Below are 18,644 nucleotides of genomic sequence, written 5' to 3' on the forward strand. Positions count from 1 at the left end.
TGCTTTCACTGCCCCCATTTATTTCCCTTTGGCTACGGCCTTGATTGCTGAATAAAATTACCCAAATTCAACAATAGAGAATATTGTAAATACACACTGAGGCCGAAAAATGTGAATCCCGCGCATTGCTAAGAGAACATAAAAGATTTTGCCATCTGACATCTGGCTTTTTGTAAGGATATTTTGACAGCGCCTTAACATACACACGTACTTACAAACATTCACGAGAGTATTACAGACATTGTGACTGCAAGAGCAACAAACCCAAAACAAGCAGCCAAGATTATTCACAGACACAATACAAAAATTGGTATAACCGCAAGTCGAGTAACAATCCCGATGACAGTTGATTACAAAGGAGTCTAACTGACGCACACAGAATCCAAAAAATTCGGTTAGAAGAGATTTTAAGTCGACGGATTTATAACAAACGGAATAACAAAAAATATAATTAAATGAAATGAAATTACTGTGTGAATGAATTGAAAAAAGTGTATACATATACAAACAGGACTAAAGTCCTTTGGGATAAGTTAATTGGCGAAAAGAAAAGAAATATTTGTGGTGTATAACAAAGAAAGGCCAAGATATTTTTCCACCATAACCATTAAAGTGAGTGTAGCAAAAAAATACAAGCAAGGCAGAAGAAGCCTGTAAAGCAACAAAACATATTGTGAGCTGGATGCTGACGATACTGATGTCGATAATGATGATGATGATGTTCAAATAATGACCAAGTTGTGTGGCTAAAGTAAACACAGTAGTAAACGAAACGCCAAAGCCAAAGCAAACGTTTCGCATAAAAAGCGCGCAGTTATATAGTGGTCTTGTACAAAAAATGAAAATATTTTCCAAACAAATGTGTTGAAAAGTGCTCTGATTTTTCTGTAGAAAAATAAAGAAAAACCACATTTAAATTCAGCTGAGAGCTAAAATAAACAAGTCTGTAAATGTATTCGGGCAAAACTAAGTCTTGTTTTTTATGAAAACGGAAATTAAATAACAAATGGTTTGCTGATGTCTAAGTGATGTGATATTCATGACATATGTATGTGTTTCTGTGTAATTATCTTTAATGTGAACGAATAAATGTGGTATTACTCAGAGTTTTCATTTAACGAAGCCAAATGTAAACATAATTTAAAAATCAACAAAAAAAGTTACAAAGTCTATTGAAAAATGTTGCAAAAACAGAGTAAAATAAAATAGAAAACAAATAAAAGCGAGAAAGTCATTTGAGAAATATATAAAAATAAGGTGAAAATTGATTACCACAAAACAAGTGGGAAATAGAAAATTGTTGCTCAAAAGCTAAACAGTCAAGAAAACCCAGAGAAACCCAAAGGAAGCAGAAAATATTCTTCAGCCGAAACAACCACCCATATTAACGGCATCAGCACACAAAGATATTTTGTGCTGGTGTGGAAAGTTTTTAAAAGAAACGACTAAGCAAAACCAGAGCAAAGAAAAAGAAAGTGTGTTCTGCAGTGTTTTTGTGCTTAAATGTGTGTCTGCCTGTCTGTATAAACACCCTTGTCGTCTCTGTATGTAGGTGATAAAGGATACCACACGCAAATAAGCAGTATATGAATGAAGCTGGCAACAGCACAAGAATATATTCGTATATCCTTTTAGGAACAGGACCAACAGACTTTTCTTGTAATATTTTTTCCGTTCATCTTCATTCGCTTTACATTTACATGTGTTCGTTCAGACGTTAGTGCCACGGGCTTCATGTTTCACAGGCAAAGTAAAAAACTAATTTAAATTAACCCCACAAAAGAGGGAAGAAAAATAAGATAAAAATCAACAAGCTGTAACCGTAACGTTGCTAACTGTATTCTTGAAATTTTATACGCATTTTACCGCTTCTTCGTTATTTTATTTTAAGATGAGTTTATTTACATATATCTCTATGCAGTGAAAGAAAATATAAACATTCTGAAAACGACGAACAGCAACAACAACTCGTTGTTGTTTCCCTTCCAAAACATAAATCTCAACATTTCAAACCTACACCAGCAGAACGCGTGTTTAAATAAATAAACCACAATATTCCTTTGCACTGAAAAACAAGGTAAGTTTCGTGGAATTTACCCCATCTTGGTTTTGAACAACTTGTTGTTTATGTATGTATGTCAACAATAAAAGTTAGTATTAGAAAATTAACTTTTCAATTGGAAAAGTATGAAGTTATTTACCCTTGAGCGCACATTTTTCAAGTGGCTTTAGGTATTTTATGGATCATTCTATAGACCACCTTTATTATTTGTTTGTATATTTCTTGTTATTTTAGGATTTTATCATAGAAATCTAACTAAATTGGGTTTGTTATTTTCAATAATACAATCGTTAATTGGATACATACTACATATTTACATTGCAATATTTGTGTAAAATTTATTTAAGTTGTAGATTGGTGTAGAGGTTTTCATTAGTTAACACTCTCCTTTTAGACTGAATACACAAATTTATAATGCTAAAAAATGGCATAATGAATTAAATCAGATTATTTTAATTTAATTTCTATTGGGCACTTGATAATGTTGGTGCATCAACCTCGCCTATGTATGTCCAATTTTGATGAAATTTGATATAGCTCCCACATATATGTTCGCCGGATTTGAGATATTTTGTGCACCAAACCAGTTTTTATGAAATTTGGAAAATGTCACCGCATTCGCACTAGAAGTTGGTTTGCCAAATAATATTGAAATCAGTTCAGATATGTATATGGCTCCCATATATATTTTCGCCCGATTTCATTTTTTTGAAGCACCAAACACAAAATAGGACAGACATTTTAATGAAATTTGAAAAATCTGGTGTAGATTCGCCAATTTCAAATTTGAGTCTTTTTTTATCCCATACAAGTTTAAAATGCACATAATATGAAATACTTAAAGCTATTATGTTTTGTTTTAATGACATATTTAAAAATTCAGCATCTGACTTGTCTTGACGTGTAAGATATGTTGTTATTGTACGGTGAAAATAAATCGTGTTTGCTCTCGACACTTCAATATTTAGAGAGCATGTCTAATTTGGTTTAAACTTAAAACTAAACTAAACCTAATAAAAAAAAGAAATGAGAAATGTGGCCTCTCTGACAGGAATGTTTAGACCTGTCAGAGAGGCCACATTTCTGATTAATTTAGCCCCTGTGGATACCAGGAGAAGTGCGTACATAAAAATCTGGACACATTAAACCATCCACATCATAATTTATATCAATTCCAAGAGCTGGAATATAATTTGTATTTGCCCAGTTGTATTCCGATTCAATTTCAACAACTTCATTCATAAGTGGGTTTGGATGCAAAAACAGTCTGTTTACATAATTTTTAATAATTTTTATAGCGTACACTGAAATGGGTTTAACTTCAGATGTTAATAATGTTAATAATATTCAAAATTCTTTCCTATGCACATCCTAATTATATTGAAATCGGTCTGCGACTAAAGATGCCCTAGAACATGGTTTCTATGGATATATTAGGGTTTACCTCTGTTATCTGGCCAAGTATGTACATTAACATAATTGGCATCAACGAAAAGATCAAGAAGTATTCTTCCAAATATGACTTCCGTGGGCGGTGTCTTCCAGCAAGTCGTTATAAGATCTATATTATACATTTTGCCAATTTTCAGATAAAAATGTTGGTCTATTTAACCCGCTAAATTGGTTGGTTTTTATGCTTTTGTTCATAACATTTTGTATTAAGCTTGATATTTACACTGGAAATATTTTTGGGCACTTTTTCCATACAAGTGGATCCACTGTGCGGTGGTTGTTTTATACACCAACATATGGATTTGCACTGTTGTGCAATCATCTCTTTATAACGATGTTGATCTATAAATATATGTGTTCGGCCCTAAAAGCTGACGTTATAGAGAAGTTTGATTGTTAGTCCAGTCAAGACATGTGTATAAGAGGGAAATAGAAAAAATCCCCACAAAGCTGAATTTTGGTGGAAAGCTAGGGTTTCCCATAAGAAGTAACGCCTTAAAAGTCCCCATCGATGCCATGTGTGCAAACGAAGTTATTCAGGGTCAAAAGTAATTTTTTGGTGGCCCTATTCATTTTTTTTATTTTTTCTCTATAACGGTAAGACCTATCAGAGATCGACTAAAGTTAAAGATGTAGGCTTAAAAATTGTCTACAATAATGATCTTTATTAATTTTTCAGTCTTGAGATATCGTGTCAAATTACACAGGTTAAAACCGGACCGATTAAAATAACTACGCCATGTGTCAGGTATTTCCATAAGCTTTCAAAAGATACCCACTTTGCAGTAATCGGTACTGTAGAACCGGGTTTAACCCCATTTTTATATCTGGCCTTTTGGATCAAATAACCGGCAAACCGTATCTGCCGCACATGTAAATTATACATTTCCGTAATCAGAGCAACAAACCCAACCTTTTGACAAAAATTAAAAAAAAATCGAATCGTTGGGTTCATAACCGTTGGACTTTTGTTTACACAAATGGGTTAAGTGGGCTATTTTCGTATAAAATTACTCTACTAAACACTCTCCGTTTTTGTTGGATTTTTTAAAAGATAAGTACAATTTCGCTCTTCAAGGAAACATATATTGTTTGGGGAGACAGATTCGGTTATTCGAGTTATTTTAGCCGTTTCACCTGAATATGTGCGTATTTCCCATATATGTACATAAGTCATAATATACATATACATAAGTCCCTAAATTTTGACCTTTGACCCCTATTAACTGTTTTTGCACATATGGCATTGATAGGGACATTTAAGATATTGCTTCTAATAGCAAACCCTACCTCTCCCGCAATACAGCTTTGTGAGCATTTTTACTATTTGAATGTCTATTTTGACTGGACTATGTAATTAACACGAACTATATTAGAATGGAAGGTTATAAAGGCCATCGACAAAAAATGTATTTGGCTATAATTTGATGTTTGCAAAGCAAGATGACGAATACAGCAAATGCAAACTTAAATCTTTTGATACCCAATAATTTTGCGCCTTGTTGTCAATTTTTAATAAAACGTTTACAAATTAGAAGATATTTTATACCTTTATAAAAAGCCGGTTTACCGGCTTTTGAACAATTTAATAACCGAAAACCGGATTTTGAAAAATTTGAAAATTTAGGTTAACCGGAAACCCTTATGTTTGGGTTTTGGACACTCTCATGGCCACCCACGCCAACCTACTTTATATCATTGTAAAGGTGAAATTTTCTTCTTCCATTGACAGAAGAAACGAGATGTTTGCATAAGAATAAAAGTTGATGTTTCTCATATATATTCTTTTCCATTCAAAACACTCAATATTATCCAAACATCACCTGTCAATAGGCTTCTTTCTCTCTGGGACACACATTAACATCCAAAATTTCGTGCCGCTTGGATCAAAATTGCGACCTGTAGCGTGATTACAAGGTTTAGATGAACAGACGGAGGACACACATGGATAGATCGACTCAGCTCCCCGAGACACTCATTTTGGTATATATGTATGGGTCTAGGACCATTATTTCGATGCGTTACAAACTTTTGAGCCAAACTGCATAAAACAGTTATTTCTCATCATCATCTGCTTACATACTTACATGGATGCCATACATCGACCCACAAACGTATGTACATATATAAACGATGTTTTTTGGGGCAATTCTTATTCTAAGCACGAAGTTACACCAACAAAGATATTAAAATGTGTCTACAACCATAAAAATCGATCAACATTTGGGTATATTAACATGGGTAGTATACTAATTTCTTGTTTACCACAGAGCTTTTTACCAGGGGCCTAATTCTCGCATCCGTTATCGAGCGAGTTGTTGTTCGAAAACAAATTACGAACGTTCGAAATTTTTGGATTCCCTTAAGTACAGTACACATTGTCAGTTTTGAATGACGATTTTTTGCAATTATCGATAACTGTCCAACCGTCCAGCAACTACAAAATATATTGTGGTTGCATGATGAATGACAAAAATGAACGGCACACTAGCAAGCAACAGCAAAGCTGTCATCCAAAACTGACAATGTGTACCGAGCTTTACAAGCAACAACAAAGCTGTCATTCAAAACTGACAATGTGTACCCAGCTTTATACGATCGAAATTATATAAAAAAGTTATCGATACATACTTTTATCGAACGGTGAAACATATGGTAAACACAAAAAATGACAAAGAAGTTGTTGTGCGAGAAGCTTCTCGTAAAATTAAATGAAAACATTAAAATTGTATAAAATAATAAAAAATTGTGAAAATTTAAAAGTAATAGTGATCCAAAATAAATTCCACGATGTAAAATTATAAAAATAGCATTCTGGCATTGGAAAATATATTTTTAATTTTTAAGCAACAGTCCCTTTTTGTCTATTTTTCTTACTCTTTTTTTTGGAAAAAGTCATTAGTATGTGATTTCGTTTTATTTTATTGCAAAATCGTCCATTAAAGTTCGTTTGTGGCGGGCAAAAACTCGCAAGATTCCACTCGAAAGTGTATTCGATAACGGATGCCGTAATCCAGTAGTGGGATTCTGTAACTCATTTTTGCTGTTATCGATAATAGTCGGTAAAATTAAAATGCTTATTATTTCGATAATTAACGACATTTGTCGGTAAGTTAACGATGAATAAAAAGTAGTCGCTAGCCTCTACCGACACAAACAGTGATGCCAACTTTTCTTTATGTTTAGTAATTTTTTTTTTGCGATTTTTGTCGGTAACAGCAAAAATGAGTTACAGAATCCCACTACAGATATTGAAAATATCGATCGAAATAACTCGATCACGTATGCGAGAATTAGGCCCCAGGTTCACCTCCTTTATGATTTATTTGACATACATACATATATGTATGTACACAATTGATTTGACAATGTAAATCCACTGGTTGTATGTTAACGGAATGTAAGAAATATACCTATGCGTAACTGTATCCCGTGTATTGCGAACCAAGTGCACCAAGACCTCGCTTTGCTTCGTTTCGATTATGCGATATTTTCGAAGTTGCGTCCTTGTCTAATTAATACCAAATTTCACTATGTGCCGATCATGCGCTGTTTTAGTTTCAACACTCCAAGCATTTATTAAATTAATATTATTTTTAGTAAAAATTCCTTTTTATTAAGCCATAAATGTAAATTCGTATGAGTTTTAGCCGTGTTGTATGCATGGTGGTTGACACTTACCGTTACAGTGGCCGTTCAATAGAAATCTCTAAAAAACAACCTCTAAACCTATTTCCAAAGTAATGTGTATGTATTATTGAAGAAGTTTGTAGATAATCTACAAAACTATCCTGACTATGAAATTAGTGTCAGTTTCTACAAGGAATTTATTGTGCGTTGATTCAGTAAACATTGAATCAATATGTTGTGAAAGAAAACTGGCTTACGACAACTGGCACTATGGACTCATCACACATTGATTAATTTGAAATTTATTTTTCGAAAATGAAATTAATATAAATCACAGTTTATTATACCCTACAGCAAAATGTGGAAACGGTATTATAAGTTTGTTTTTCCGAAAATGCATGTAATACCGCAAAATATTCGTCGTTGACCCCCATGTGGTATACCAAAAGTCATCGACGAAATAAAGCGATTTTGAGATGTGTTTCCCTGTGTCCTTTCGTCCAATAAAAATCGTAATCAAACTCCAGGCAGCAACTATGGACCAATCGTCACGAAATTTTGTATGGAGGTCGGTCACTGGTCTGAGACTATCTAGTATGAGACCGATAGTCATCTATTGTAATTGGTAATGATCGTGAAATATTTTGCGGGTGAAATGAACCAGAAACAAAAATTTTACCGATTTGGTAGCTGCTCTGTAAGTTGTTGTGCTATTAGCCAATCGACGCAAAATTTTAAATAAGGTTTGTATTTATGACAACGAAGAAGCTTGCAATTTATATGATGATCAGATAGTATATAGTGGTTTAAATGGGCCAAAACTTTTGTTTGAAAATTGGTAAAATTTTTAGTATAATGGCTATATCCTTATCCCTGGAAGGTATGTTCCATCTCTGTTAGTTATATATAGGAGCGGAACTCTTGACCTTTCCAATGATGCCAATTATCCTGATGTAGGTGGTAAGATAACAGAGGTACAGCCTGGTATACAGAGGGATCTCACAGTTTTAACTGTATATAGTATTGTGGGTATAATTCAATACAGGCATAATTTTGCACTAAGTAAACTTTATGGACAAGGAAGATGTCAATAGTTTCGGATAATGACCGGATAGTATTTAGCGTGTGAAAATGGCCATAACTTTTGTGGGAAAAACATCCAAATTTATTTTTTTATCTATACAATTCTGGGGGAATATTCAGAGAAATTACGAAAGCGAAACTTGAAACCAAACTTTTGACCCCTCCCTTGATGTAAACGGTAAGATAACGGAACTACTGTCTACCATATAATAGAGTTGTGTCGTTCATGAACGAACCGGCTCCAAGGAACGATTCCGTGAAAAGAACGAACGGATCCGTATCCAGCTCATTCTTTTATATCGTTCATTTAGATCCCCGATGGACGAGTCATTGCTGCTTACAAAACAAAACCAACACCATTAGCTTTGCATACAAACAAGCACACAAGCAAGCAAAAAAAAAAATGCATTGGTTTTGCAGTCAAACTCTAAACAAACTCTGCGTTAGCGCAAGCAGCACAAACTTCCACACAAAACAAACAATGATTCAGAGAGCTACTCTCGCTCAGTAACAGCACATCTCGGTCATATCTGGTTCTTTCATATCAAATCCAGAAACAAAACCACCCCCATTAGCACACAATGTGTCATTCGTGAACGAACATTTTCAAAAGAACGATTCGGTGAAAAGAACGACGGAGTCATATGCAGCAGAGAACGAATGACTTCAAAAGAAAATAACACAGTCAAATGTATTGTTGAACGAAAAAGAGCCAACGAACGAACTAAACGACCCGGATCTTTTTGGTGAACGGAATGAAAAAGATCGATCCGCTCAATGAACGAGATTGCCCAACACTACCATATAAGTGGGCACCTTTATCGTTTTGTTTTATTTGTAAACTAGCACACCCCGGTCCGTGTTGCTGGCCGGTCGTAATGAGTTTTAATTCAAAAGTAGGTATTTTCTACCTCATTTCTTCAGTCTATTGTCAAACCGAGAAGGATTTTAAATTTATCAACAGATTTTGTCTGTAACCTTTCTTTTCTCTTACGGACTTTGTCGGATTTTTCGCCAATTTGTGCCTTTTAGGATTTATTATCGTCCATGTCACTGTCTTTATCCTAAAGCGATCTAATAATAAAAGTTAAAAAAATGATTAAATCGAATTCTCCCGCTTATTTAGACCTATATGTTTTAGCTTTTCATGGCTGATGGACCGTTGAACCTCACCATTTAAGTACATTTGTAAATATATAGTTTTTCTTGATCGGGGGACAACCACCGTTGTCTCGAAAACTACTTTGCAACCTGATGCACTCATAAGTTTAACAAATACACCGATTATAAAATAATAGGCCCCGAAATTCGTCTACAAATATATAGCATTTTGGACCACGGGACATTCCTGAATATTTTCTGAAAATTAGGTTCAGTAGTTTTGAAAAAATAATGTTTTGAAAAGAGTGGGAGTGGTCATCAGTTTTCAAGATATAACATATTAAAAAAAGTGGGCCTGGTCCGGTCCTAGGGTGCACACAACTTCATTGGCTACCAAAATGTATGCTGAAACCGAAATAATCATAAGTTTGGCTTATACATATAGCGTTTAACAGAAATGCATGGGGAAGGTACCTCACATAACAACGGCAAACATTGAGCTTTTGCTGCAAATTTTATGGAAATCCCTTCAGTAGTATTGGAGTTATGACATACTAAAAAAAACAGGCTTGGTCGGGCCTATAGGCCCCAAAGAAGTACCTAGATTGTAGATTAATCCGTAAATTTTTATTCCGATACATACATAATTTTTGCAAATATAACGTTTTTTTAAAAAATATCGCATAGGGGAGGTACCCCGCCCCCTCTGGAATTCAATAAAATATGTAACCTGTTTTCGGGGGCGTGGAAAACTTTTCTTTCCAAAAACCTAAGTTGGGTTATGACAGCATTTGATTTTTATTCATAAAGGTAAGGCGTTTTTTTAAATATGCCCTCTTCAAAATTCAAGAAAATATGCCTGTACATTCCCTGACATTTTCACGAATATCGGTTCAGTAGTTTTGTAGATGTAACATATTTTAAAAAGTGGGTATGGTCAAGTCTGTGGCTCCCAAAACATAGGTAAGGTCGGAGACACAACCACAATTGTCTCGCAAATTAACTTCCAAATAGATACATTCGTAATTATTGTAAATATAACATTTTTAAAAAAGTAGGGTATAGGGGAAGTTCCCCGCCCTTTCCGAAATTCAACTGAATTTTTAGCCTATTTTAAGCGGGGACCATCTCTGTACATTCCCTGGCAATTTCAGGAAAATCGGTTCAGTAGTTTTTTTGAAATGATAAAAATAGAAAATTGAAAAAATTGGGTGTAAAAGTCGGCATGGTCAAATTTTCTTTGCATAAAAACCCAGGTCGAAAATCGGTCCAGCCGTTCTCAACTGATGCCATTACCAACGAACGATATTTGATTTTTAATTATACAGATTTAAAAGTTTAGACAAATCGCGATTTTCTTGAAAATTCCCTGTAGATATAACCTAATTAGAAAGTGAGCGTGGTCGGATCTTAAGTCACAAAATAAATACGTAAGGTTGGAGACACAATCGCCATTGACTCGCAAATAAATTCCCAAACCGATACATTCGTATTTGTTGCAAATATTGCATTTTAACAAAAATAGAGCATAGGGGAGGTACCCGCCCGATCCGAAAGTCAAAAAATATGTAGCCTATTTTTATCGGGGACCAACCTTGTACATTCGCTGAAAGTTTCAGGAAAATCGATTTAGTAGTTTCGTAGATATAACATATTTAAAAAAGTGGGCGTTGTCCAGTCTTAATGCCCCAAATAGGCACGTAAGGTCGGAGACACAATCGCCATTGACTCGGAAATTAATTTTCAAGGCGATACATTTGTAATTGTTGCAAATATTGCATTTTTACAAAAATAGGGCATAGGGGAGGTACCCCGCCCGATCCGAAATTCAACCAAATATGTAGCCTATTTCAACCGGGGGCCATCACTTTACGTTCCCTGCAAATTTCAGGAAAATCTATAGAGTAGTTCTGTAGATATAACATATTTATAAAAGTGGGCGGAAAAGTGGGCGTGGTCAATTTTTCTTTGCATAAAAACCTTAACTGGACTATGACTAACATTTCCACAAAAAAATTATCCAAATCGCTCTAGCCGTTTTCAACTGATTCAATTACCAACAAACGACAATTGAGTTTTATATATAAAGATAACTACATTTACTTTCCATTCTACAAAAAGTCGCAATCATGATAGAAAAGTTTTCAAATTACGATAAAGAATTCCCAGTTTTTTAAGTTTATGCAAATTTTAATTATGTACGGCTACTTAGTTGAAATGATTGAATACACACAAGAGTATGTGTTTAATACAATTTTATATTATTGTGGTTTGGCCCCAGTGCGTATGAGTGTGATTGCAATCTTTCTAAATAATAACAGTGATACGCATTGGAGTTTTATGTTAAGAAATAAAAACAAATTACATATGTAACTCATATATTATCTTCTAACACTTCACAATAACTTAGATATTTATTAATCGATTTAAATGGCTTGTGGCAAAGACAATATTCATCTCTCTTAAATAATCCGTTGCGCAAAAAAATAAGTTATGTTCGCTTAAATTTGAAAATCTAAAAAATCAGAGTTTCTCTACATTTACCGTCATAATCATTTTAAGCCGAAGTTATTTTCATCCTATTTTTTCAAGTTGTGTATCACAATGTAATCATAATTCACTTTAGCTCGAGTGTTTTTAGAATGTATTTACGACGCATAGCGAGGTTTTAGTGTATTTAAATTTAGTCCAATATTTACTGAAAATGTGACAAGAACCTGAAAACATTTTAAATCATATAGTACTGAGCCCAGTTTGGAACCTGAAACAAACAAATATTTTGCCGAAATTACTATTTAAAGGATGGAAGAATATTTTTTTAACCAGACATAGGATTTTTGATTTTTTTTTTTGAAAATTATAATGCAAATAATTCGTTTATTAAACAATAGAAGCTGGAGCTTTGTACGTACTATTGATTATTTTCAATATGACATGCAATTGCTATTATTAGAACGATATAATTCTATTTAGTAACATAGTTACAATTGGTTGAAATTTCAAAAATATGCAAAAATCCGATGTCTATTTATAAATTTGTGAATTGTCGGTGAAAATTTCTAACTTGCAATATTGACATTCTTTAAGGTAGATTGCCAACCGAAATATTTTTGGCCAATGAACTTTTCAAAATTCCATGAACTTGATAAAATAGACTGCGTTTCAAGTCATTAGTAACCAAACTCTTTTGCAATGGCACATTTCCTTCAAGGCATTTATGTTGCGGGTCTAATTACTTTGAGACTAAGGGTATGCGGTGGTCTGCACTTAACGTCTGAAGTTGAACTCTCGAAGAAAACAAAGAAAACGATTTTTGTTGCGGTTTTTCTTCGCTTATGTTTTTCCTCTTTTTTGTTCTTGCCTTCCATTGAATGTTTATGGGCTGCAAACAAATGGCAAAGCAAGCAAGTATAAGAATAGCAACACAACAAGATATTTAAACGTACCATAAGGGCAAAAGAAAAAGGCTATAGAAACTCCCCTGGAGAAATAAAAACAAAGGAAACTAAAGCGAAGTAAAAAATGTATATATGAAACAAGTAAAGTCAACACCGAATAAAGTAAAGACTCGCACACAAAAGATCTGAAAAACAAAGTAACAATTCTTTGGAGCATATAAACACAAATACATTAACATTCCTCTATTTCTCACACTTTTAGCCATTAATACAGCATCAGTCAATAGAAATCGCCTGAGTAAAGTATATTCATGCAAAGTCATGTAATGGCATAACATTAAGTTGTGGAAGTTTCGCTATATTCACATGACTGTAGATTACATGCACAACATACATAGCTGTCCTACGCAAACATTAAAACACTGGAATTAATATATGTACATACAATCATATGTACATTAGGGTTATAACTTTTCTGTTTTTTTTGCAAATATCAAAAATACCACCACATAGCCGTATAGAACATGGAAAAATATTAAGAAAAACATTGCCACTTTTACCCTACCGTTAAAAAAGTTTCCGCATTGACAGCATACAAGCTTTTCATTGCAGTTTTTTCTTATATGTTTTCCATTACAAACAATATTTAGTACAGAAATAGTGATCACTCAAAATGTTGTTGTACTACTACCTATTTTAATTGATATGTAATTTCATTTAAGTACTATTCGTAACACTTTACTTAGATTTTCCAAAAATCGGCCGTATCTCACACCTACTTTCTAGGGCTTAAATTTATGGCATTCTGTCCTCGTTCTTGCAACAAAAAAATTGTCGCATAGGTCTACGTTTCGAAATGGACTTACTAAAGCGTTCAGAATAAAAACACTATTTTGTTGAAAAATAAGAACGGGTTTCGCGTAACGTGTATAAACATGCCTGTTCAAGTGTGAATTTTCATAATCATTGTGATCTAATCCCAACAGTGACTCCCAGAACAAATTTCATAGCGCTGGATTTACCAGTTCATTCATTTCAGTGCTTCAATGTGTGGTACAATTTAGTACTTCTAAAACGCTTACCCTTTAGATCTTTAGGTACGCCAATAGTATTCTCCCAAATTACACTGTGCTACAGTGAAAATTTGCAGGGGTTCTAATGCATAAATTCGGTTTTGTGGGAGTCCACAGAAGACGAAAATGCCTTTGGTTTCTTTGAGTCACTTCGGGTTTTCATTTTATAACGGTAAATGTAGTGAAAAATGGGCTTTCTTGGATTTTCAAATTTAAACGGACATTACTTCTTTTTTCCACAACCGATTTGCACATACTGTTTTTCGTTATAAAGGGGAGAGTAATGCCTTTCGAACAAGCCATAGATTTTTAAAATCGGTTAACAAATGGCTAAGTAGGAAATTTAGTTGGCTTTCCAAAATGGGAAAAACCAACAAAATCCGTTGAAAAATGAATGCGTTATGGTATTTTTTGGGTTTCAACTTTTTGGTTTTTTTCATATTTTCCTTTATAAAACATTGATACCTTGTGCGTAATTGTTAAGCAGAATAATCACAATTAGAATCATACATGCTAAGATACCCATCTTTTATAAAGGAAAATATGAAAAAAACCAAAAAGTTGAAATACAAAAGATGCCGTAACGCATTCATTTTTCAACCGATTTCGTTGGTTTTTCCCATTTTGGAAAGCCAACTAAATTTCCTACTTGTTAATAGTAAATAATTGTACAGTTAGGTGTCGTTTACGCAGCCTAGAGCACAAGGAAAAACATTTTACTGTTTTTTAATGCGTTTTTGTCACACTTAAACCACTATTACTTAGCCATTTGTTAACCTATTTTAAAAACCTATGGCTTGTTCGAATGGCATTACTCTCCCCTTTATAATGAAATACAGTGTGTGCAAATCGGTTGTGGAAAAAAGAAGTAATGTCCGTTTAAATTTGAAAATCCAAGAAAGCCCATTTTTCACTACATTTACCGTTATAAAATCAAAACCCGAAGTGACCCAAAGAAACCAAAGGTATTTTCGTCTTCTATGGACTCCCACAAACCCGAATTTGTGCCTCAGAAATGCTGCAAAAAAATTTTGTCTCCATTTGTATCACAGTGTTATTTAATGTCAGCTTTATTCCTACACCCAAGACCATATTTAGTACTCTTCGTAGCCTTATTGGAGGTATTTGCAATACCACATCCATAGCTGAGTCCACAGAGACCTTCGTATCAAACTTCAGAATCGGTACGCCTTCGTACACCTTCATGTATAAACTTCAAAAATGTACTCCTTTTGTGGTTATGTGATTCTCATTGCCAGCTCTATCTGTTCCCCTACCATATCTTAACCCCACACGCCACTATAGGTAATTTGGCCTGGTTTTTAGGCAAAAATTAATAGCGGTAGCCCATAAGTCCACATTTATACATTTTTAATGCTTTATATGCAAAAGTAAGATAAAACAAAGAATTACACAGTAAAATTTGGATATAGCGAACATCGGTTATAAGAAACTACGTTTATAGCGAACAAAGTTTTGTGTTTCCATAGAATTTTTCTTAATAGTTGTACATACATTCAACATCTTAAAACGACCACGATTATAACGAACAAAAATTGTTACCCCGCGAGTGGAATTTTATAAGCTTGAAAGCACAAGCGGATAGCGACGAATTTAAGCACTGTTTCAAATATTTTAACATATGATATTTAAAAGTAAGCTTTAATAAGAATTTTACAGATGAACACGTTTATAACGAACGCCGTATATAACGAACAAATTTTCTTTTTCCTACCCTTATCCTCATTTTACCTATTTTATTCGTTCCAACCCAATAAACGCGGTTAAAACAAAAGAAAAAACGGTTATAATGAACTAAAATACTGATCCACCAAAAGATTTTTATAAACATTGACATGTTTAAAATAATGGTCCACGAAGATATCTTTATAAATATTATTTTTTAAGAGAACCAAATAAATCACGCAATCATCATCCCTAGTTAGAACGTGTTATGGCTATAATTAACAAAAATGTTGACCACAGCACGTCTGTACATTTTTACAACACATAGTGAATATTTCTTTAAAGAAAATGTATTTTTAGTTCAAATCGAATGCTTTTTTTGCTTAATATTTCCTTCACCAAACAAAAAATTAAAAAAAAATATTTTTTCTGCAAGGAAGGCACCTCCAAAAAAGTGATATAACTTAACAAACGCAAAAAATCGCACCTTGGTAATTATGTGGTTGATTCAGAACCCTTAGCTGAAGATATTCCCGGTGACAGAATTTCAGACAAAGTTGGACAATTTTGTAAAAGTCTATAATATAAAACAATAATTTTGTAAAAACACAAAATCTTAAGTTTTATCCTATATGACGATTTTTTCTGCTGTAACAAATATTTTGTTTAACATTTTTTCTTAAAACAGAAAGCACACACAGCCACCATTCCACTGAATATCATATCTATGTATTTGACTATTACCAAACTCTTACAAATTGCGTTTAGATTCTGCTCTGAGTTTTAATTTTTTTTTAACATTTTTTACTTTGTACTCGAAATTTTGATTTTAACTTCGAATTATACCGCGAGTTTTGAATATTTTTTGAAAACAAATAGCACATCCATAGAATTTGATATGTTCTTTCTTCGAATCAAATTAGAAAACCCGCGTTATTAAAAGTGCAAAAATCGACTTTTTGCCTAAAAACCTGTCCAAATTACCTACGTTGCACACCAACGGTTACTCTAATTTTAGAATTCGAGCTCTGCCCCTACTCCAAATACCAAAATTGAACGATTTAGTATGTTTCGTATATTTTGGAACGTACGTCTTAAACAACCTTCATAATATACACCAACAATCACCCTGACACTAATTTTCGTATACTTATGGTACATATTTCCACAACCTCATCCATAGTATAACCCTACATCCAAACACCGAAATCAGTACCAAATTTCCGAATTCCCCCTCTTTTTTACACCCGATTTCAAATTTAATTTAATTTCCGAGATTTCTTTCTTATCTCCATTCTCCACACCAACAGCGATCCTAATACTAAAATTCAGAATTTTAGTTCTATATGCTAAGGCTATATATGCTAAAACCAATTTTTAATACTACTTACATTATACACTTCAACAGTATGCTTAATTCCAAAGTTCATGATTCCAGCACTATCCCAAATTGAAATTGTACCAAACATAGTACCAGTTAGTAGTTTTCGTAAACATAAGTACGAATTTGCAAAACTACCTCAATCCTATACTCCAACAGCAATACTAATTCCAAATTTCACGATTTCAGCTCTATCCATTCACCTAACCACCTCAATCCTATACTCCAGCTGCAATATTTATTCCAAATTTCAGGTATCCAGCTCCACCTCGATCCGGTCACCCAAATCCAAATTATACAAAATTTAGTACCATTTATTATTTATGTACCCATAAGTACGAATTTTCAAAACTACTTCCGTTCTACACTCCAACAGCAATCATAATTCCAAATTTCTGGATTCCACCTGTGTTCGTTCACTGGTCATCCGTTCACCCAATTCCAAATTGTACCAAATTTAGTAATTTTCGTACCCATAAACACTATTTAGCAAAGCTACCCCAATCCTATACTATATAAGATTCAACAGCAATCTTAACTCCAAATTTCAGGATTCCAGCTCTATCCGTTAACCTAAATGTAAATTGTACCAAATTTAGTACCATTAAGTACTTTTCGTACTCATAAGTACGAATTTTCAAAACTACTTCCATTCCACACTCCAACAGAAACCTTAATTCCAAATTTCAGGATTCCAGCTCTATCCGTTCACCAAAATTCAAATTGTACTTTTTGTACCCATAAGTACGAATTTCCAACACAATTCCACCTCTATCCGTTCACCCAAATCGTAATTGTATGAAATTTAGTACCATTCAGTACATTTCGGACCCATAAGTACGAATTTTCCAAACTTTTTCTATTCTACATTCCAAAAGTAATCTTAATTTCAAATTTAAGGATTCTAGCTCTATTCGTTCTCACTAGCTCTATTCGTTCTTCACTCAAATCCACATTGTACCAAATTTAGAACCATTTCGTACACATAAGTACAAATTTTCAAATTTCCGCATATCAACCCTTCTTCCCAACCTTTATTTCCATACTAAATTTCAAGATTCTAGCTGTATCCGTTCAAAATATACAATTGGTAACAAATTTAGTAACTTTTAGTAATTTTCGTGCACGTACATGTCGAATTTCCAAAAACCCTTTGGTATACCTTTCTAGGCATCCATCGGTGACCCTCATTCCAAATTTTAGAATTCAACCTCTACTGGTTCTCTAAATACAAATGTTACCGTATTTAGTACCTTTTAGTAATTTTCGTACCCTTCTAGTTCAAATTCCCAAAAACCTTCGTACCAAGAGTGGCCCTCACCCAAAATTTCAAGATTCTACCTTCAGCCGATTAGTCTGGGTTTTGATTATCGGTCAGTCATCATTACTAAACTCTTTTATAAGTATAGATAATAGCATATCGTTATTAAATAGCTACTTATTATTGAAATTGAATACAATCTTCAAAATCGAAAAATTCTACATACGCCCAATAAATAAATTTCGTCAAAACGTGATATTTTAAGCGTTTATTTTAACATAAATAAAGCATATGTATACAAACAAATGTTTGTTCAAAAAACTAAAGTAAAAAATTGTCTTTATAAAAATGTTCAAAAGGCATTTAGAAATCTTAGTCGGTGCGGAAACTTTTTTCGCCGAATCGAACTAAAACACGCGTTTTTGTTACCAGGAAAATATTCCGTACATGGTACTGGCGAGGTATTTTTTTGGTTATAGCCCTAATGTACATACATAAATTGTATGTTTTAACTTGA

The 18,644-nt window shown here is 33.6% G+C and overlaps 1 protein-coding gene across 2 annotated transcripts in view; it reads left to right on the forward strand.

The window, feature by feature from the left end:
• Positions 1–273: 273 nt before the first annotated feature.
• Positions 274–18,644, forward strand: part of Nlg2 (Neuroligin 2) — a 652,897-nt gene continuing 634,526 nt past the window's right edge. The window contains exon 1 of one of the 2 annotated variants that reach the window (XM_073968160.1): positions 274–2,077. The gene's annotated coding sequence lies outside the window, so the exon portion shown is untranslated. The remainder of the gene's footprint in view (positions 2,078–18,644) is intronic. The other variant, XM_073968161.1, reaches the window with a different exon arrangement.

Source organism: Musca autumnalis, unplaced genomic scaffold (assembly GCF_047663935.1).
Source record: "Musca autumnalis isolate F117 unplaced genomic scaffold, ASM4766393v1 scaffold_2, whole genome shotgun sequence".
NCBI classification, from domain to species: Eukaryota; Metazoa; Arthropoda; class Insecta; order Diptera; family Muscidae; genus Musca; species Musca autumnalis.